The following is a 23,827-nucleotide window of genomic DNA, read 5'->3' as shown; positions in this document are numbered from 1 at the left end:
CGCCAGAAAGAAGCAAACAGGAACTCCATCTGCAATTAATGGTGATGTGAGCTTTATATCTGCGTTCCTCATGTTGTCTTGAAGTCCTGAGAACACACTGCCCCCTGACCTGGCTGGCACAGGCCGAATGAAACCGCATGAAAGATGGGCTGGAATGCTGCTGGAAAAAGCAGGGGTTCAACAGCACTGGCACTGAGCGGCCTTAGAAATGTGGAGAGGCAGCCTTTTTGTTGGAGAGCTGTACGTCTGAGAGAACTCTCAAGAAGCTCAAGCTGAGGTGATGTCTGAGCTTTTCAGCTACAGTAGAATAAAAAAAGACTGTGCGGCTTTGTTTACGAGTTTTATCACTCTTTTATTAACTGTGTGGGAAGTCTACACCCAGAGCTTTTAAACCTTGGTGAGATTAAAGTTGGTAGAGTGAGCTGAGATCATTCTTTGGCATGACTACATGCCCTTCTGATTGGACAAATACTCTGTTTAGTCTGCTGTATATTTGCAGCCATCCTGCGTTCATTTCCCTGATCCTCAGGTTCAGTAAATCACTAGTTTTATCCAATATGACTCAGTTAACAACTGTTATAAGTATTCATTATGGTATTATATTATATTGTATTATATATTATTTTAGGTAAGATGTTTCAGAAAAAGAGGACTTCTCTTTGTCTCTTTGGGAAAAGTGTGACCCTACATACATCATTATTGACAATAACCATGCTGTTTGAAAAAAAAATTTAATATCTTCACTTTCTGATGCATAAATATAATTTTGTTTGAATATGTTCAGGTTCAACTTGACTGATTAAAATAAAATTCCTTAGGGATTGAAATGTTATCATCAATGTGAATTCTTTGACTATCATGTAAAGCAAATGTAATATAATCGCAGCCCTATTCATGTCTTAAGCTCATATTTCATCCAACGCTGTTGTTCATGTCAAATTTTCTGCCTTTTTACATAACGGTGCAAGTGAATTTGGGCTTGGATGGATAGATTTCAATGGATATCAAGTATCGTTTTGATGACCGTGGAGCATTTCGAATGAAACTCTTCCCCTCCTGTCCACTCCTGCACTGACCCTGTTCTCACCCCTACGGCTCGGCTGAATATCCAGCAGGCCTGGACACCCCCTGCCCCAGCACTGTACTGGAACTCTTCTAAAGCTGTAAAAACACCCAGCTTCTCACACTCCCCATGTCCACAGAGAGTTCGCCTCAAACACACTAACAAATGTGCTAACAAACACATATTCATGCACACACACAATGATAAACATACAGTCCCATACGCTGACATAAGTAGGTCAGGGCTGCAGTGGGTCTTCTAAGCAGTCTTCCAGCTCCATGGAACTGTTATCAGTTCCATGGAGGTGAGATTAAATTCTACCTTCAGCTTTGACCCACACACACACACAAACAAACATTACATACCACATACACGTATGCAAATCCACAGTAAGAGATCACCAACATCAGCTTGTTTGTTTGGCAGGATTGTTTTGGCAGACATTTTTGTTTTGCAGCAGAGCATAGAAAATGCAAAAACAGGAATCGGTATTTGTTCCCATGAGAAGAAAATTCAGAGGGCAAAGGTTAAGCGTGAGAATGTAATGAGCAGAGGCTGAAGTGAAACAAGCTCGTGGGGAACTGGCATTTTTGATGAATGATAAATAATAGAAAAAGAAAACTAATGTACCTATGTTTCTGACTCTGAAACTATTTTTTCTTCACACTCTTAATCTCCCTCCTTCTCTCTCTCTCACTCTGACATCAACGAGTGGCTGAAATGTGCTGCCAGAGCCGGCACCCCAGCATGAAAGGGAGTGTGTTTTGTAACAGCAGGTCTATTTGGCAAGTTTGATGGGCATGAGTTTTAGAGAAAAACATGCAACACCAGACAAGGCCTGAGAGAAAATACAGAGAGAAAAGCGACAGGAGTGCAAAAGAAAGAGAGACCAGGGTTGCTGTTTACTTGCCAAGTTATCGGTGGATTGTCTTATCTACAGTCAGTGAGAAAACTCCATGTGTGTGACCAGCTGTGGTTGCTTCATTACACACTAATGAAGATATATGACTCCATGGCTCACATCGCAAAAAGAAAAGCATTACACTGGAGTAAAATGCACAAGTGCAACAATCAGAGGCTGTTGACCTGAATTGTTAAAAGGCCATTCATCAGTGTTAAAAAGACATTCATCATTTCACCTGTGTCCTGTTTTGTTGGTGTCATCTTTATATTCTAACTCATACTGTTCAGTTTCAAAATGACAGAGTCAGCGATGGTCCAGAAATCAAGTAATGTATAGCTTATTTTTTAGCATCAGTCATTGGCTGTTTTTTTTCTTATAGCATCTAATAACAATATTATATTTTTGAGGTCAATTACTGAAATTAGAAAAACAACATAACGCAAAATAAAGTATGGTAAAGATTTATGAGGGTTTATAAGAATGTCTCAGCACCCCACAAATACAATATGAGTTAAAACACAAATTGTGAGCTTTAATTCTCCCATTGCCACAACACGTGTACTGACATGAGTTTGTTATCATCTGACTCTTTGGCTGCATATGTGTTTCCTGGCTATTATGTATGATCAGGTGATGTCTGTGCCAGTGATGATAGGCCATGATGGTGAAATATTTTGGGAATGTAGAGTGGCTTGAGGTCCTGGGCAGACATTGGAATAGCTGAATGAAAGGAAAGAAAGGAGGGTGACAAAGGAAGGGGCATGTGGGCGGGTGGGGGGTATCGAGCTGGTGCTTAACTGCCTGCTGTCTGCTTGAGGATAAGCAGACCTCTGATTATGATATTAATGCCAACTTAAATGTTTAACATTGACATGCCTGGCTTTTACAAAGTGGTGCCTGGGATGAACAAGAACAGCGCTGTGTAATTCCTAACTGTCCCAAACTATCTCTAGCTTCACTGCATGTTAAGTGTCCTTAAGATGATCTTAAGCAAATCTCTGAGTTCCAAGTAGGTAAACATGTCAGCAAGAAATTCCTCTGATTTAACAGCACTTCCGTTTAATGAATTGTTGTCTTGTTTAGTTCATCTTCAGCCACTTCATCCAAAACAGCAATCTATGTTGGGAGAGTGCTTCAGAGTGGACAGGATGTTTTCAGAGGTTGCTGGTTTAAATGGATGCTGTAAATTCTTCAATTGTCTTAGTTCTTCCAGAAATTATAATGTACTGTGTGCATCCTAATTTGAGATGTTTGAGACTGCTGATGTGCATACTCATGAGGACATATACAAACAAACAAAATCTCAAAATCAAATGCACACATTAACAAATACATATGCACAGTCTCTGCTGGATAGAGACATACAGGTCAGTAGAGGTGCCTCTTAAACTGTGGCTGTCAAGTGCCAGGGCTAATCTTATTAAGGCTCTCTTAAGCTGCTGGTAAAATCTCTTAAAGTGATAGCTCACTTTGCTGGAAAATGTGCACTTTTTGAACTTGAGCATAACTTTATGGATGTGAAGGACATGCTTTTTGTTGGAGCAAGTTGTGTCCTGTTTGAGCACAAGTTCACGGGCTGCACAACCACAGTACGCTGTCCAAAATAGGAAGCCAATGGGAAGAAAAGAAATTTCACAAAAATATCAATGCATCAATTTCACATGGATCACAGTGGCTGATTCATACATAATGACAAATTCTGTACTAGATAGTGCAGCTAATGTTTCAGCAAAGTGAAAGATCCCTTCAATTACCAAGGGAAGTGGCTGCAAAGGTCTAAGGGTATTGAAGGGATGAAGGAGAGCTATGTGCTTCGGTCAAAAGCCTGGCTGGGCACGGTGGAGGGTGAGAGTCAGGTTGAGTAATAAGATGATGACAAGTACGGAAACAGGAAGGAAGATCAGGAAAGAGGATGAGGGCAAAGCCACAGAACTCAATCACAGCCTCATCTTCTACTGCTTATCCATTTCCGAGTCGTGGGTCGTGGGCGGTGCTGGAATCAGAACAGAAGAGGACTACAACCACAGAAAGAAAATACAGAGATTAAAAGGCTAAAGTCTGTCTTCAGTCTAAAATCCCTAAATGAAATGTGAATGATTGATGGGTGTGTGTTAAACAATTTATTTGGATTTAGGTCAGCCAAGGTGACTCACAGGGAGCATTAAAATATAATAGTTTAAATATCACAAGTCAAAAAGACCTTGTAAAAAAAAATCATTATTTTACATTGCAGTATGACTCCCAGCCTCTTCAAAAACTCAGAGCATAACTCAAGCTGAGATCAGATGTCAACCATCTCAGCAATATCATGCCTCTTATCAAATCTAAGAAGTGTAATCCACTTAATAGTTTCTCTGTCACCTCTGATTAGACTTTTAGCACTTACTCCCAGGATACATGTCTTTTGAGTTTAAAGTCAGTTTGAAAGTGATTTAATCCTCCAACTATTTTCCCTTGCAACATCTTTTTATGTCCTTTAGTGAATCCATCAGGTTGGAGCTTTTCATGAACTATATACAAAAGTGTCTTGAATAGCACATTTTGTTTTTGTAGTTTGTTAATGTTGTGAGCGCAGGTAAATAGGATATTATTGTTACACAGCTTGTGTAAAAAAGGACACACTTGTTTTTCTCTTCACTTTAGTATGGCTCCTGCTCTGAGATTGATTTATTTTTTATGAATTACTTCTGGGTGTGTAATGTTCCAGCATGCAAATGAATACTTTCATTTATTCAAATGACTGAGACTAAAAATATCATGAGTGTTTACTCAGGACATGTTGGGCAGCTGAAAGACAATTTGCCGCTAATCTTCACTGTGGACATTCAGTTAGTATCCACAACAGTCACAAAATAATTTCAGCCATGTATTTGCAGCAATGATCAACTCTGAAATCACACAATAAAAATGCTATATACTTTGTCGTGTTCTCAGGGCTGTATTTCTGTGTAATAAAGTTTAAGGGGATAATTTTCTCTATGTAATGATGAATTGACCCAGCAAAAACCAGATGTCTCTACATGTCTCATTGCAGATCATCCTTATGGCTAACAAGATCTAGAGCACTGTACATTACAAGGTACATTTAAAAGCTGTTATTGACAAGTCCATTCAAGACAAATCAATTGGCACTCAACTGCCAAGTACAACTCAAGCACTATAGTTTGTAACCTGCCAGAAGGTCTTTCCAGGGATTACTGGACACTGACACCTGGCTGCTATCTGTGATGATGTTGGAAATGCTCATAACCTCTGTGGACTTTAGAGAGGTCCAAAGCTGTTCTCACAGTCTGGTGAGGATGTATCCGAGTAAACCTTGGACTGGAGTTGATATCAGACAACAAACAGGAAAAGGTCAGAGTTCCATGACAGACCAACAACATTTTCTATACTTGTATTGTAGAGTTGTAGTGCATGAGAGATTGGCATATTGCTTGATTTGGGGCGAAACTGAATAACAAGGCAACAGCCAGAAGGAGGAGCAAAGAAAAAATGCTATGGCTGAGAGGAGATAGAAGCATTTGAGCTCAGCACAGGTCAGTTAGTATTCCCAAAACAGCCTGATCAAACAGAGAATGAAGCCAAACCAAACATTTCTGGACTTCAGGCACAGAGAAACAGTCAGTACATCGGCCCACCACTCTCTGCAGCAGCAAGTCCAAACCTTTTTGCCTTGAGAACCGTTAAAATGGAGCCAAGTCCAGCTGGCACCGCCCATGTTGGACACACCAGCTGTGTTTAGATGCACATTAAATATATAAATACAAGAAATAAGAGGTTAACAAGTAAGAATTCTGCACAGGACAAAAATGGTTGTTCTGTTGTCCTATCACACTGTCTCAAGATTTCCATTTGTGAGGAGGCATCCTCTTCCTTCATCTTCACTTAGAGTTTTTTATAATCTGAGACATCTATATTGGGGCCAAGCTAATCCAGCATCCATCTTCCTCTATTCCAAACATGTTGTTGCTCACAGATACAGAAATAGAGACGTGCAAATGAAGGCGAGGGAAAGAACAGGAGATTAAAAAGAACAAACATCTCAGACTGAGACACAGACAGAGAAATAAACTCCATTACAGAAGGCAAAGGTAAAACAGGAAGGTCCTTTGTTGTGTTTGCTTCAAATAGCCTGCATGTTTATCCATTTGTGCTGCTGAGTTCCTCCTATTGTGTTGCACTCACACAAACAAAAACAAACCTGTTGTGATGTCAAAACCATACATTTCACATCCACAGCAAAAACAACAATGCATTTATCTCATAGCTAATATTTAAATTGAATTTTTTTTTTAATTTTATTCAATTGGGCATTGGGTTGGTTTTATAACCCTGAGAGTGGAGGAGCCATGTCATTTTTCAGCTGACCAAAAAACACACACATTACCAAATCTAGACACAATGTTCACCTGAGAATAGTTGGATTGCAATACAGGATTGAGGTCAATATGCGCAATTCAGATAGCACACATACACGCACGCACACCCAGAGAAAGAGAGACATAGATGACACACAATGCGCTGTAGCCATCCTGAAATAGTGTGATGGAAAAATCTATACTGATGTAATTTTTTCCGCACTGCTTCGCGGTGGCCCAGCAATATAACAAGCCTACAACGGTCACCGCACACTGTGACCACATGTCATTCACTTGCCAAGCTGCAGCGTGGCCATGCATGCTTTAATCATTTGAATAACGGCAAGGGGCAAGCGAGTGGCAGCTCTTTTGGACGGTGCAATGCTGTTGATCCTGGCTAATCCTAACACCTTGTGAACAGAGGTCATTCACACCAGAGAAATGTTCAGATGAAACGCACTGAGATACTCAATGTGTACACAAAATGTACCCTCCACTTATCTCAAACTGACCTGAACAATACTGTATGTCCTTTAACCAATTAGTGTGGGTATAAAATGTGTCCCAAAAGAAATACTGGAGGAGGAAGTAAAATGCAGAGCAGTGATGGAGCATATCAACACTCAATGAATCGATATTTCTGCAGAACATGACCTCCAATGAGAGATGCATCTGTATTCATGGCATTAAAGAAGAATAATATTGATTAAATATTTATATTTAAGAGAGAGTGATGTATTCTGGTCAAGGGCGGAAAAGATAGAGGTAAATGGGGAGGAGGTTATTATATTTCCAGATTGCATGGCAGTTTAAAAATTGTCTATCCTTGTATGACCACAAATGATTTAAGAAAACTGTCCTTTTTCTAACAATGATTCTTGTGTTTAGGTTAAACACAAACAAGCTACAAGCTTGCACTTTACTGAGCTGTTGGATCTATAAATTTAGTTCAGCTGCAGCCATTAGTGGGGAGATGTAATGGGAACCTTGATGCATCGCACATAAATGGCAAATGCTTTGTCTTTGGAATAGACCTGTGAAAATGCCTGACCTGCCTCACTAAAAGGAAAGTTAATTGGGACATTTCAATGGACAATTCAAATCCTTCGATCACTTCATAATACTCAGAAGAGCATTATGTCACACTCCAAAGGACTACGTTTAGTGTGTGAGCTGGGTCAAAATGAGGATGAGGATCAGTTTTTGTTTTGCTGTCCCGTCTATGACGATTTAAGGGAGGTACTTTTTAGTCAAATGCCCCCTAGTTCCATTCAGTTCATCTGGCTAGATAGTTGAACTTCATGAAGGGAATAAATTGTGAGCACCATACAGAATACTTTGTATCCTTAAATATTGTTTTGAATTCAGTTACAATGTAATGAAGCGATGTACCATGTGTGCATGATGCAGCAGGAAACTAAAATTGAACTATTTTTCTTCTTCCTTAGTTTTTCCTTCGCTTTATTTAAATTAAGGGAAAGGCTCTTGAAGTGCGTAACTGCTAAAAATACATGCAAACTAAACCACATAACATGTGGTGAGTCAATTTCAGATTGCTGTGTGGGAGCTAAACCACAGCGACTGGAGTCAGACAAACACTGATCACAGGGTTCTCATTTGCAACTTGCTCAGTTGACATATCTGATTCATCCATCTGGAGACAGGCAAGGGTAAGTCAGGTTGCATCAGCTTCTCATCAGGCAGCTCTCAATCAAATGGCATTCGGGAGGTTAAAAATACACAACCGTGTGTATATAAAAACAAAGCAAAGGGAAACACCTCATCCCAGTTGACACATACAATCATATGAGTACGCACACAATTACACTAAAATCCTGTGGTTTCATGAGTGGCTTGGCCAACATTGAAACTGGTCTGACCCTGATTAGCAAGAATGGCACCCTTGGGTGTTTCTCTCACAACAGATTAGTTTAAAGCCTCCAGCTTTTACAAAAGAAGAGACAAAGACACAAAGATAGGCAAACAGCATATGCATGTGTCACTGTGTTTATGTCTGTATCTAGGGGTTTGCAATGAGTTTGCATGCCTCTCTGATTCATTGTGACTGCTAATGAGTTTGGGAGCATTGCAGGATTTTTGGATCCATCCCTGTGATGCTGTTAGGGTGTGGGAAAGGCTCAGGAGGGAGCAGTGTAAAAGGAAAATGTATTACAGAGGGTTTGCAAGAGATTTCTAGCATACTGCCAAAACACAGCAACAGCTCAGCTCACAGACAAGCAAGGCTGTAACCGCTGCCCTTCATCACCTTCACGAGGCCCATTAACACCAGCCATCAACTACAGGTGAAGTTAAAATTATGTGAGGGAAAAAGGAAGGGAAGGAAGAGCGCACCTCCCGGGATTCTAATGGACAGGCAAGAAAATAAGTGTGAACGAGCTCTCTCCAACTCCTCTTAACTGCCTCTCTACACTCAGACAAAACCAATCATAGATCTTGTTGAAAGTGCTAATTGGGGCTTCCTAATTCTCAGTTAATGAAAGCCAAAGCCACTGTATAGTGTGTGTGTTGGGACATGACTCGTTATTAAACAAAGGAGAGATGGATAGACAAGACACAAGCAACACTAGAGATTTCCACTGTGTGTGAGCAACACAGAAAGATGACATATGGGTCTGTTTGGATCCATACAAACCAGGGAAGTGGCTGTTTTGGGGTGTTACTTCTCATTACTTCTGTTGGAGATGCAAGAAGGGAGCCACGCCCATCCAACTGTGATAGTACCCCAGAATACACACACAGACAGTACCAGCAACTACTATAAAACCCCCAGAGAGAAACCCCCTTATGGTGTGAAATGTAATCTGTGATTGCAGAACACACACTTAAATACCTAGTTGGCATTTCCTCAGTCATATGACTGTGAAGCTCACTTCACCCAAAGGGATCTGCATTCTGCCACAAATGAGAGGAGCAGATGCTAAAGAAAAGGACACCCGGGGATCAAATTGCACACAGAGTTGCACACGTATGAGAATATGCATGCATAAACAATCAGATCCAAGGAAAGCTTTATCCATGGCAGTGATACAGCTTCACCATCATGGGCTCGAAGAAACAAATATGTGGAGAAGCCCTACAGCCAAGCAACTCAGCTGTGCAAGGCGTTTTAAAAATGACAGACAACCGCTGAAATTGGGTTTCACACTTTTCAGAGAAAAAAGGTTTTTGCTCATTAGGTGCACTCCAAAAGCGCAGAATACAGCAAAAACGAAGCAATCCTTGCTGCATAAAACCTTTGACCCAGAACTCTTTGTCCACACTCTGTCAACAGTGAGGTTGTATAATACACCTCCCTATCAGTGAAGCCACACTGGTACTCGGGACGCAACTCCCCTGTCAAAGCCTGGCCTCAGCTCAGCTCAGAGCTGACCCACCGAGGGCACTCTGTCTGAAATTGACTGGCTATTTTATCTCCTCTCTCCCTCTTGGTCTGGCCCTGCCCTGTCCTGTCCTCACTGGCAATGCAACACCTTCTTATCAAACACACACACATACCCACAACCACATGCAAATTACTCATTCCAACACACATGAGCTGTCTGGCATTGAAAAGGTGGATTTTACTTCCTGCCTACATTAAGACATGCAGGGTATTAGGAGTGTGCAGGAGTGTTGCAGATATTTGTGTTTGATTTCATCTTGGGTGTTTTTGTTGTTGTTTTGTTTTGTTTGTTTTTTTTTGTTTACTAGGCCAGTCATTACATTTGTTTGCTCTTAGTAATTGAGTTGTAGAAGCCAATAACTATTCACACTCATACACACCCTGAGTACAGAAAGCGTGCACATACTGGTGACCCAGTGAAGTGAATTACCACATTAGAGGAAGTGAAGACAGATGTTCTGAGGTCTTTTTCATGTGGAATCAGTTCTAAAGAAGTTGATTTTTTGTCTGAAAAGTTACAGTAACAAAGATTGCTTTCCGTCTTGAGAGCTAACTGTTTCTATTTTAATTTCTTCAATTCAAATCCTTCTATCACAGATTTTTGGCTCAAAATGGAAAGAAGAAGTTTGAGCTGAAAAAGCTTTTTTTTCTATTTATTTTTCTCCCTAATTTATAATGTTTACTATCATATGCAGTCAAGCGCCTGACATGCTCTCCCTCTCCGTTGCTCTCTTTCGCAATCTCATCTTGTCTTTCTCAACCCCCTAGTCTGCCCTGCTCTAATTTCCTCTCAGCCAAAACCCCTTCGTGTCCCCCTTCCTCTGTTTTTACTCCCTTCTTTCTTCTCTCCCCCCAGTTTCTCTCTAATTCAGTTTCAAACACTTCTCTTCCCCTTCTCCCGTCTTCTCAAGGCCTGTTCCTCAACTTTCTCCGAGCCCCTTCACGCTGCTTTCTGCTCTTGCATGCACATTCTTTGCTCACTGACGCCTTGATTCAAAAACAACCAAAAAGGCAGCCAATGAGAGAGAAACAAACTGTACAGTTGCCATTACCAGCACAATCACGTCTCTCTCTGTCTGTTTGTCTCTTTCCATCTCCCTCGCGTTCTCCCAAACTTACTTAAGAGGACAAACATCATGTGGTGCTGGAAAGAGAAGAAGACACTGTTCTACGATAGTTTCTTTTTACCCCCTCCTTTTTTATGTGTGGATGCCTTTACAAACAATACAAACTATTCCACCCCTGCACACATTTCACAGCTCCCCAGTCATCCTGAATCCAGTTGAGAGGAGGTGTGAGCGGACTCTGAATGTATGTGTGTCTGTGTGACAGCGTATGTTTGTTAAAAACTCCCTCTCAGTTGCCCTTGGCTGCTGTTTCCAGTTACTTCTTAGCTGCTGCCTCCCCCACCTCGTATTCACCTGTCTGCCCTGCCCCTTCCTTGCAGGTGAAAATCTGATTTGAGTGTTTTACTTATATTCTTGGTTTAAGCTATGACAGTGTGTTCATGTGACTGTTTGTGTGTGAGAGAGTGAGCGAGAGATGGGAGACACAGAGAGAGTATGTGTGTATTATTGCTCCACTCGCACAAAGGCACAGCTTCTTATATGACTCCCAGCTGTGTGGACTTGGCCCACTAGCTCACCATCCAGCAGCCAGGAATGTTTGGTGTGCAACTCTACTGGAAAGCCCCAGTTACCCACACTCTCTGTCTCTCTCTCTAACACACACACACACACACACTTTGAGCCTCCCCTGGAGACAACCCACTCCTCAGAGCAGAGGCAGACAGAAGGACGGGCCTCACCCCAAAGGAAGAATGGTTCAAATTCCACAGCTGATAGAAAAACACAGAGGAATGGGACAGTGTGGAGGAACTGATGTCAACTGTATCAGAATACCCCCACACCCACCATCTCCTCTCTGCTCACAAAATAAAGAAAAGGAAAGAGAAAAAAATGTGAGCATTGTTGGAATGGTTGGTAACAGGAATCGTTTGGACTGATGTTTCAGATGCCAACTTTACATTCAGGTCTTCAGTTTGCTTCAGTACAGCTTCTGTGTCTCAAATTGGAAACTTTAGTCAGTATACCCACATTTTGTACTCCAGCTACACTGTTTACTCACTGATGTAGTGCATACATTTCCACAGAGTAGTATCAGATAACTAGACTGCCCAGAAATGACAATCACAACATTAGACTGCGATCTACACCAGTGGTTCCTCTTATTCTGCTATGCAGCCAAAACAAGGATCACTGAGGGTGAGAACTTTCCAACTTTTTATACTGAACTTTTTGATGGTTTTGAATGCACCACCCGGGCACTTACAGGCACTGCATGTTGCCATAATTGTAAAATAGCAAGAATAACTATTGAACTAGATGATTTGAGACACTGCAGGGGCCACTTTTTGACTCTCTACAGATGGAATAAATCCACTCCAGAGTTATTCCTCCAAGATGGATTCGGTGAGAATAGCAGTGCTATTGATGGAACTCACAGTTTGGAGTACTCTCTATCACCAAAAAAAGTCTAACTTCACTAGACAAAAGGAAATTCCCCTTTTTAAACAATTACTGCCACAGATAACTTATATTAAATCATAACATTCAACTGCATACTCTAGCCTAGAGAATACAGATGTTTACATCCGTATGATTCAGGATTTTGTAAAAAGCCAGTATATTACTTTTTCTCAAATGTAGCCTGCTGTCAGTCCACAGTGGAGCATTGTGTGATGGCTATTCAGTAGAAATAGATTGGGGGAGTGTCCAAAATTCAATAGCCTGTCTCAATTCTCCATGCTAAAATAAAGTCAAAACAAATTTGATTGTTTTTTTGATTAATGCCCTAATTTACCAAAAAATACATATAGGTTAACCATCCCTTTAGAAGAGAAACTGACCTTTATCAATGTTGTGCACATTTTGAGTTGGGTTGATTCAAAGTGGCACACCCACATTGGGCTTAATCAAACTTTTAAAGGTATAAAAACACGAAAAACTACAGTTTGTTTCGTCGGTTCGTTTTTTGCCCAATGCAACTGATTCCCCAAATATAAAAGAAAAGCTCGACAAATCCTTGTGGAGGATCAGTTCAAAATCAGATTTACCACCCAAACTCAGTACCGTTATGCAACCCTCAAACAACTCTGCCTGTCTACATGTGTGGACCGTCAGTTTAAGACACAAAGTGTGTGCAATCGTCCTCCTACCTTTACAAAGACATGCACCTCTGGAATCAGTCCCGGTGTCTCTCCCCTTCGACGTCCACTCTCAGTTCACACCTCGCTCTGTCTTGCTTCCCTCACTTTATTCTGGGCAGCGCTGCTCTCTCGCTTCTCCCCATTAAACTGCACGAAGGGGCACAAAAAACAAACGCGGTCACCTGCAGAGCATTCTTGTGCATGGCAACATCTTGTCAACACAACTCAAATTCATGTTGTTGTTTTTTTTTTTTTTTTTTTTTTTTTTTTTGTCGTTTGTGGGGGGGTTCTCTATTTTTAAAGCACGTGCTCCGTCTCAGTCTGGACTTGAGCGCCCTTAAATCTTCGGCTTGGTTTCTAAATGCGCCTGTTTTCGGTGGAAATCTTGCCAGAACTGACAAAAGAGAGAAAAGATAAAACACACCCGATCCCCGATCGTGGGAGCAGCGAGACGCCAGGAGGAATGTAATTACTTGAAAGACTGCTGCATATTACAAAACCTGCAGACACGCTCTTATTAGCAGCCCCCGCCCCTCCCCTATTGTGCTCTCGGGTCTGTCTGAGCTGTTGTCCGGCTGTGGTCCTGATGCGAGTTCTTTCCACGTCCCTTTGTTGCTTCTGTCGCACCAATGAGGAGGGAGCACATGGAAGAGGGACCCTGGCATTGACTTTCTTTTGTCTTTTTTTTTTTTTTAATCACGATTGTTGATGGTTGACAAGAGCATTTTTTTCTTCTTTTCTTACAATTTGGATCATTTCGCTCGCGCTTCATCCTCATCCACATCTGTCTGATCCCATCTCACCCCCCTCCAATTATCATTTCACTTGTTTGCTCCTCGCCTTAGAATAAAAGTAATAATATTATCATCCACGCCCCCCCCCACCACCCCACTCCCCTGTCTCACCAAAATTTCTCGACTGAAGTTTAGTCCTCGCTGGGGAGTGGACTGACGCAGCTGTCTCTGTCTCCCTCTCTCTCTCCTCCCCTTCCTTTCTCCGATGTGTCTGCCGAGCTGTGGCAGAGCACAGTTATGTTTCACTCCAGACCAGCCCTCACAGACAACGAGCCACCCCCCACCCCCCCCCAGCAGCAGCCCCGCAGAGCCACCAGTGCCACACCCATCCACCCATTCATAAAGTGGAGCGGGTGCCAGGCTGCAGGGCGGACAGCGTAGTGAAGCGTCAGTGCTGACTAATCCCTCTGAGGTTCTTGATACATTCAGTACAGTCGAAGCTCAGTTATTTTTGAACTGAAAAAAGCTAAAATTCACTTCTTCAAATGTGAAGGAGAATCTTGCTTCACAGGGTTTGCTTCATGATGTTAGACCAAATGACTTATAGTTTGAGACCTTTGACAGGCGCCACATTTATGAGTCTACCTTATCCACAGCACAGGATCTCACTTCATGTACTGCCTGATAGCAAGAAGATTGTGGGGTCGGTTCCTGGGACCTTTTCTTTTTCCTCCCACCACCCAAAGACATCGTATTTGGGTTAAATTGTCTGTAGGTCTGAGTGTGAGTGGTTCACTGAAAAACCTTGCTCAAAAGAAAAAAGAAAAAAAAAGGTAACTAGATATCAAATTTTTGACTTCACAGAATCTAAATTTGAGTCACAAATATACTGCACAATAATTCTTTCTTCTTGATCCAAGTGATCTTCAGTTATTGAACCAAACTAATACATTGAAATTGAATCAACCTAATGTATTTACTTTTAAATAAATTAATATGAATCAATGTTTGCATTGGCACCAGTTAATTCATTTACATAAAACCAAACCATTTCCAATCTTATAAACTCTATAAAAAGACACTTGGCCAACAGATTACTTTAAATGTATTTCTTCATATTTAACATATGAACCTCATGCAACATATTTACCATTAAAACAAATGAAGGAAATTCCTCTGAAAATTAGGTGATCGGATCGCAGACATCTTTAACCAACTCAAACGTCAGCTAGCTAACATTAGCTAACTAGCTTTCCAGCTACAATCATGCAAAGATAACTACCCGTGGCTGGCTGGCTAGCTAGCGAGCTAGCGTTTGCGGTGGCTCGCTAGCTAGCCAGCCAGCTAGCTTAAACTGGGCTATTATGACAACACAAGATCCTAAAACTTTATTTATCTACAACTGCTTTGCTTCTTACGTTTATCTTGGGGCGAAATCCAACCAGGATGTAAATGATATTCACGATGTCTAATGGTGTTTCAGCACGCCGAAAGAGAGCTATGGGACTTCAGTAGTTCAGTAAAAATCAAGCTTGATGTTTCAAAATGCTAAAAAAAAAAAAAAAGGTTCCACATTCAAATCAATAATGTCAACGTCTTTTCAGTGGCAGTTATTAGTTTGAATAAACAACTGCATGTTGCACTTTTTAGAGCGTTGTTGGTCTCTGTGTGTTGGCCATTTTTGGTCTCTGTGTGTTGGCCATTGTTGGTCTCTGTGTGTTGGCCCTGTGACTGTGACTAACCCTGAAAACGGATAAGTGGTAGAGGATGAGTGAATGAATGAACGTAATATTCAGGACAGAGGGTTTAAGTTCTCTATATGTCAGCCCTGTGATAAAATGGCAGCCCGCTCACAGGTTTTCTTGTTTTGTCACTGTGTCCGCCTGCTGAACCTGCCTGCCAGTGGCAAGTTGTGCACTGTAGATTACACAACCCTCAGTGCACAACTAAAGAAGGGCACGTCTGTGTGGTTTATTCTGCATTTTAAACTGTTCAACCAGTTCATCGTGAAGTTGTTTGGAATGGTGTTCACACCTGATAAACCTCTATTATGCAGCTCACCACCCACAGGGAGGATGCGCCCTGCAGCCATTGTTCGTACCAATACTTCGGTGTAGTGTAATGTGTCATCAGGTGTTGGTGTGGCCAATTTTGTGTTATTTAAACAGTTTACTTGCTCAGTGTTCCATCTCATCAGTGTTAATATTGTGACAATTTAAAAAGATTAAATGTTTTGAATATATTCTTAACTGAACACTGATACCCTGGAGGTGCCATATCAAATCTTGGTATCATCACATTGTACACTGGCATCGTGGCACCACAACAGAGAACACATTGTTATAATTTTACTTTACTTTGAACTGAAAATTTGGCAGGTCAGTCCACATACCTGAACCAATAAGCATCTTAGCGCAACACCTATGGCTTAACTTTATCTTAAATTGCTTGGATTTGTAATCTGGGCACATAACAACAAAATCACATCTGTCTGTCCCATGGCTGCCTCTTTATGGAGTAAAACCGTATTACCTTCTTATGCTAAGACGCTTTGAAGCTGTTGGTGTAAACTCAATTATGGAGATCAAATTCAATTACGAAATATTAAATTGCCACTGAGAAAAAAAGCAGCGGCAGGATGTTAATAACAAGAAAGAAAAAAAAAACAACAGCAGTCTTAATTCAGTCTTCAGTGTCAAGTGGTTTATTCGTGCAGAGAAGCATTTCAGCACCAGCCTTCATCTGTATTAAAAAAAAAATGGAACTTGGCAAAAGCGTAAATGTCAGACACCTGCAGGACTGTGAGAGGCCCCTGGTCTTTCACAGAATCTCTGAGGCTCCTGCTCAGCCAAGCATCTGAAATAGCCATTGTCCTGTGAAGGGAACTGAGCAACTTGCCCAGGCTTGCTTCTATCTCAGCATGCATACAAGTCCTAGGCAACTGCCGGCAGTAGACATGAGACTCATGTGAACACACACACACACAGACACACACCAGGACACACGGGTGATGGAACATCCTGCTGTAGCCATGGCATGGATACCATTGGGGTGAACAGCTACTGCAAATAAATGAAAAAAAAAAAAAAAAAAGCATCATTTCAGAGATGGGGTGTTTCCTGCCTTCTGCTGACATACAGCGTGTTTCAGTGGACATATGTACGAATGTGTTTGTGTGTTTATTCTGCTCAACTCTGCTTTTGTTCGGGCTCATTGGTCCCTCTTATCTTCATGACATACGCAGGCAAGCTGAACCTTTATATCAAAGTGTGTTGTACAGCACTTTTCTATTGGTAGTGACCCCTGCTATAACACTATTGATGCAGCTATATGGGCACAATAGAGGCATAATGGTGCGTCCACATGGCCTGCTCCTCTCTCTGTCTGTCCGTTTTTCTCCTGAGAGGGCAAACTGCTGATCCCAGGGGTGTGAAAATCCTGCATCAGCTACATTTCAAAACAAACAAACACAGTTGGCTTATGCTTTTCACCCCGGATACACATAGACACATTCGCACATGCACACAAACAAACAATACACAACTCACTGCGCACACAAAGAAAATACGTGATTTTTGTCCCGCACGGATCCATTTCAGTCAGTAACACTGTATCTCCGATGTGGCATTTCAAGAGCCACAATGGCCTCTGACACCAGCCGGCGAGCGACCACAAAGACATCTAACATTGGCTGCTGACTGAACACAATGGGCCGCTCGGAGCCTCGGAGCCTCTGCCATTCTTCTGCCTGATCTCTCTGAAAACGCTTTGTTACAGAAGCACCAATTGAGCGTGAGCAATCGCTCACAAAGGAGGCACTGACTTGGTGTTTCCAGACCTCTTGCCAACTTCACCGCACTGTGGGTGTGAAGGTGGATCGGAATCATAAACAAATGTGCACAGGAAAATTATCACAGTTTGAATTTTTGAGTTCTTGATTTGGAAACAAATATTTCCTGGTTTGAGCCACAGTGCCAGACTCAAATTATGATAAATGACTGTGTGTCAGAGACAAAGATAAGCCAACTCTTCTTCACCCCAGGAATCTTCTGGGTCACTGGAGTCCTAAATATTACACAACCAGAGGGAGTTAATCTGACCTTCCAGGAATAGACACCAGCCAATCATCAATGTTCCTGATAAAGCAACTCCCCTGATTGAAGAATTGCCTTTTTGGGATTAACTATCTTTCTGTACCCAAACTCTTAAGTTGCCACGCATTTACAGTATTTAGTTTATTTTTATATGGTGCCGATTTGCATCTGGTCTGTCTGTTTCAGCTTAATAAAGATGAATTTGAAACCTGAAACGATGCAATTTGATCCCATCAAGATCAGATTTAGGTTTGATCACAATTTCTACTTCCGGGTATGTTTTTCATGTGTTTGAAGACCTAAAAAAAAAAAAGCAGGGATTTGTGTGATTCTTGGTGATGACTGAGGGGCCAGGTGTCGTTGTGGACATAGATCAGAGAGAGGATGATATAACTCCTGCCATGAGTTAATCCCTCAGTCAGTCCATGCGCCCGTCCACCTCCATCAAGGGACGCGAGCCTGTACCCACCCAGTTTTGGGGGGCCTGGCCTCCTTGGCACTACGCTCCAGGCTGCTTGTGTCACTCCTGGCCGTCACTTGGGTGCTATGAATAGACACTGGTGTATGCTCAGTGTTGTCAGCTGGGCATTGGCACGGGTAGTACATGTCAGCGCAGCAGCAGCAGAATGCTCCTGACTGGCGTCACTGCACTGACAGCACATTTGGGTCGCTATGGAAACAGGGATGAGCACAGCTACCTCTGCCCTTACTTCCAATTAATTTGGTCTACAGACAAACTCTTTTTATTTCTTCCTGTTTTTCCTCTCCTTAAAACTCTTGCCTCTCTGTTTGTTGCTCACCAAACTTATGACACTCAGCAGGGAACTGGAGACATGAGAATGAATCCTCAGAGCTTTCAAAGTTATTGTTGCTGTTTTCACTAGGCCAATGAAAAATACAGAAATGCACAGATCATGTTTATACATGATTTGTGCTTCCAAGTCTCCAAACTTCCAAGTGTGTGTGTGTGTGTTTCTTTAACAGTTTCTTCACCGGCGAGTCAACTGCCAAACCATGAGCTTCTTAACTCTTCCAGGTACGTGTGTACTGTCACGTCTCACTTCTCTTCTAACTTTCTTTACAAGGAAAACTTCCTTCCTGTTTTTTCTCACTCCATCCACACAGGCATGCAGTATGGGAGTGACTGCCCATAATGGAGGGGTGTGTAGGTTACTTAGCTTTTCACCAAAGTCTCAAAGGTTTCTCAGGACAAATGAGCAGGTTGCTGTGTTTGTGCTTCTGCTCTATTTACCACTTTGTGTTTAACTGCACATAATTCACTGTGTCTAGGGAAACTGTTAGGAGGCCAGATGGGCAGAGGGGACAGGTGGGCCTAATAAGTTAAAACAGATAAACTAAAAGTTACTCATCAGCTCTAGCATCTGGCCCCTAACATCTGTGGCTTTTCCTTTTTTAGTCTCTTCTGAATGGTCCCTGCTTTCAGGGTTTGTTTCAAATGAAAACAATGATTATCCTTTTCCACTTCTTTTATCTTTACCTCCAAAACACTTAGACCATGAGTATATTTTTAACAAAGCTGTAACACCTTCTACTTCATCATTCCTGAGTTATTTGAGGAACTGTTAAAGAGCCAAGTTAATCTATTGATACACTGGAAATGTTTACCATAGTAGGCAAATGAGGCATACCAAACAAAGCAACGCAGTGCAACAGACTGGTGCAAGACTTTTTGGCCTGACTTTTGCTGACACCATATTTGAGAACTGATACATGATACCAGATCAAAATTTTTTATTTATATCTCAGGCATTGAAAGGCCAAACTCATGTTTCATGAGTTCACCAAATCTTATGGTACTTGTGGGTCATCTTCTGTATTGGGTTGTGAGTATATGGTCTATACATGCGGCCACACATGAAATGTGTGTGTGTTTATGGTGCATGTGTATCATACCTGGTAAAGAGGGTCAGTAGGTCACCATTCCAACCCAAAACATACATAAGAACAACATGTTATCATGTCTTATGCCTCATTTACTCTTGACAAGTAATTGATGAAAAAATATGGCAAACTGTTTAGGAAATAATTTATAGACATTCTGAAGATCGAATATGTTAAATGAAAGTCAATATGAATTGGTTCAGTGTTTTTAGTGTGACTCAGCTGACAAAGAATCAAACACAGGTGACACAAATGGGCCCTTGGCATTGGTAATGGTAAAAGAAAATCAGACACTAGCTACTTTATCAAAACGAAAAGAGTTTTCCACTCTGAAGATTAAATTGGAAGTTTAATATTTTTTACCTGGTACCTGAACTGTATGTGTTAAATTCATCCATTTCTTTTGATTGGACAAGCCCGTCACCTGTCAAGTAAATTGATAGTCTTTAGACATTTTATTGTTGAAAAGTTACATAATGTAACTTCAACCTGTCGTGATGCATATTCCTGAATGTATTCTTTTGTTTCGTGTGCTGCTGGATCTGGTGCTTCTTGATTGATTTAATGATAATTTGTCCAACATCTGTTTTCCGGTGGCGTGTAACCAAACCCCTGGATAAGTTTCAGCAGCGACAGTCTTTTTCCATACCTGCCAATTATGGAGGGTCAGCAAGGTGAATGCTAAGTTGGTTGATTTATTGAAATCTTCATTTCACTTTTTAAATTTCTTTGTCACACAAACAGAAATTTATGTATGTGATGGAAATATTCATGCATCTCTGAATTCAGGTTGGGCCCTGAAGATGCCCATTCATCTCTTTCATATTAATCGTATTAGCAGTCTCACTGCCAGAGCAAAATGATAAGGGTTGCCAGGATATTGCTGTTATTATTGCTGTGACTCTATTTTGAGACTCAATAACTCTCTCACCCACACAGTAGGGGTAATGAGAGCTAAAAAATAAGTGGTGGATTAAAGGCCACCAAATTTGTATTATTTTGAAATTCATGAAGTCTTTCATGAGTAAATATTTTCATATATATATATATTTTCCCAAGTTAAAAATGTAAATAAATGAAAACCTACTTTTGTCTCATAATGAAATTGATTATTTTTAATTGAATAATAAATCTCCTTTACAGATGCAGATACAAAAGTTAATCATATTACAACTAAATATCTGCCGGGTCTGTACCTAAACAAAAGGCATGCCTATTAAAAGTATGCATAAACAGACACACTAATTCAAATCAGGGAGACAAGACTGACAATATTTAGAGGACTGGAAAATGAATCCATCATCATTTGAATGGAGCCATCTGCACATAAGATCACATACACACACAGGCCAGAGCACAAACACACAGTCCAACGTCAGCACATCAACGTCAGACAATCCAAACAATACCCAGTGCTAAGCAACCATGCCATCCCAGTGCAGATGGCAGGATCTGATCATGTTTATTTTAGTCTAATCTAATGCACTTAAATCCCAATGCCTACCCATGCCTTCAAAATGACGTTACTGGGGATATGTGCTAGTCGCGTGTGTGTGCACATGTGTGGAGACAGGTCAGCTTAGACCTGCTAACTGCTCTTGTACAGTATAATGCACTGAAATGGTCATAGGCCACATAGGTTTAATTATGGAGAGCCTTGGCAACTATGTTCAGCTCTTTAAAAAACTGAGCATTAATCAGGTAAAGAGCCAGATATTTCCTTCAGGAGCTGCCAGGGACCAAAAACAGAACTTATAAGATGCCACATGGCTAAATGTTTGACATATCAACTTACAACGTGATGACAGAAACATTTCAGTTAGTGCTTAAAAAAAAAGGAAAGAAAAAACATAACAATTCAATACCCAATCTTACATAAAAAATATTTATGAACAATACATTATTTTCTTGTCGAACACTATTTTTGGCCTGGTTTGTGTTTGTACTTCTGTGCTTGTCTGCCTTAATGCGCTATCTGTCTGTGGTGGCAGCTTGCAAGGTCTGGCAGTTTGTAGTAACCCTCTCCTTCGCATTTCAGTGCCTTTAAAATGGAAGATCTATTTATACAGCATATCTGCGGGAGCTGGTTGCTTCGTCAGAGAGCCGGTCTGTCTGTGGCAGCAGGCTGGAGGGGCTTTATGCTCCTCATCCCCCTTGGTGAGGCTCTATCCCAGCAGGTGTAATGACACAGGCCAAGGCGGCTGCCGCAGGGCTGAGTGGACTTGGGTTAAACTGCTCTTGGTTGGCAAGAACAAAGAAGAAGCGTGCAAACAGACAACCGAAGAGATATTCACACCTTCCTGGTTATACACAGGTACACATATATGTACACCACACCCACAACTAGTACACTAGATTCTTGTGTTGTGATACAAAACCTTGGCAGTCCAGGTATGCAGTTTCGGTTGTGCAACAGACAAACTTGTTGTGTCAATTATTCACTTCAGTAAATCGAAATGTGACACTTCGGCACATCCCTTCATTAACTGTCTTAATCACCAGCATGGCAGTTTCTCTGATGGATTAAATCCTATTCATATTAAGGTCATATTGTGATTTATGAAAGTGACAGATCAGGCTACTGGGGCCTTTTCACTACACGTCTACTTTTGTCTTGTCACTCTCATTAATAAAACATCTCTACATTTCTGCTGGGTTAGAAAAGTGCTTCCCTGATAACATTACTACTTGATATGCATGATATATCTACATCCATATCTGAGAAGAGTTAGTGTTGATTTCTGATCTGTCCAACATTGTGTGCTCAGCTGTGCACAACACCTAAGAGCCGACTATTGACAAGTATTGCAGCAGCACACAGCATGAGTGGCCCCGGGGCTGTGTATGGGACTGGAGTGTTGCACAGCACTATTGACTGATTTAACAAGGAATAAATTACTTCTGTTGTTTGTCTCCATGTGTTTTTCCCCATTCTTACCCTAGAAGCGTCCTTTAACAAGCTCTTTTGCACAGATTTGCTTACTTCATGTATCACTTTTGACTAACCTTTCCCTTCCCCTGTACTGTTCCAGATAGTTATGTAATCTCAGTGTCTGTGCCATTTGGGACCTCATATTGATAGCTTAGTCCTCTACTGTCCTTTTCTAGCTGGTATTTACCCAAGGCATGGGAGGCATGGCACTACATGACAGCTTCCTGAAAAACTATGTGTTTATGTCACAGTTGCGCCTGTTTTCAATTTTACATGCAATCCATACATTGGCATTAATGTGGCCATCAGCTGATACGCACCAGGTTTGAGTTGCATAACCTGTCGTGTGTGGGTTCAAAACAGTCCTGCCATTTGATGTTATGAAACCAGGATTGACTGAAAATCAGAAAAGAGGGGAACTTGGGAATGTAACAGATGCTTAGCCTGGAAAAACAGCACACATCATTTCCCACTGGCCCAATTCTTCTTATCTTATCACGATAAGGTAGGTTGGATTGCCATGATACCTGGCTGCCTGGAGTGAACTAAGAAAATAAATAAATAAAAAAATAGTGTGAGCTGTAAAAGACCAGAGCTCTTTTTAGAATAGACTACAGGTGAGTTGGTGAGATTTGTCGTCGACTGACCTTCAAAAACAGTAAATTTGTTCTTTTGCTTGCATCGGATTTGAAAATGCAGTTAATGGTAGCGGTTGGATTGTCATTGGCTTGGATTTTTTGAAAGACTCTTTTAAGACTTCAGTGAGACTCTCTGTGTCTACCATCACACCAATAAAGCACTTCATTGATCAGCTTTAATCATCTGTTACAAAATGAGATGTAACAAGAAAGCAAGGATGATGAATACATCATTTAGCACTCTTCCCTCAAATATAGATGCTGAAAAAAAAGAAATTATTCTTGAAAGTAATTTCATAAACGTAAAATTCTAACTTGAAAATCTGTGCATGTGGTAAGAAGATGCGTATAGGAGGGGATCTATGAAACTGTCCTATATGAAGAAAAGAAAATGTTTCAGACCTCCCTCTGTGAGGGGTTGTTGATGTTTTCTGGCTGAATTGAGAGCATGCACCTGCATCCTGTGGTCTGCGCACAGTTTCCAGTGTCACTCCAGAGTTACTGGAATAATCTGTCAATGGTCCATAACCCTTTGGACAAGTCCACCCTGTCCTCTGGTGACCTCCACTTTAACTACACAATCACTAACCT

The 23,827-nt window shown here is 41.3% G+C and overlaps 1 protein-coding gene across 3 annotated transcripts in view; it reads right to left on the bottom strand.

Moving 5' to 3' along the window:
• rhobtb4 (Rho related BTB domain containing 4) overlaps positions 1-13,952 on the bottom strand; it is a 39,352-nt gene extending 25,400 nt beyond the window's left edge. For 2 of the 3 annotated variants that reach the window (XM_029510144.1, XM_029510145.1), the window contains exons 1-2: positions 13,842-13,952; positions 12,946-13,083 (exon numbers count right to left, since the gene is read on the bottom strand). The gene's annotated coding sequence lies outside the window, so the exon portion shown is untranslated. Of the gene's footprint in view, positions 1-12,945; positions 13,084-13,360; positions 13,754-13,841 lie in introns of those variants that run through there. The other variant, XM_029510143.1, reaches the window with a different exon arrangement.
• Positions 13,953-23,827: the final 9,875 nt, after the last annotated feature.

The sequence above is a fragment of the Echeneis naucrates genome, chromosome 9 (genome assembly GCF_900963305.1).
Source record: "Echeneis naucrates chromosome 9, fEcheNa1.1, whole genome shotgun sequence".
In the NCBI taxonomy this organism is placed as follows: Eukaryota; Metazoa; Chordata; class Actinopteri; order Carangiformes; family Echeneidae; genus Echeneis; species Echeneis naucrates.
The sequence above is the reverse complement of the archived record's forward strand: the minus strand, read 5'-3'. Positions and strand labels throughout refer to the sequence as shown.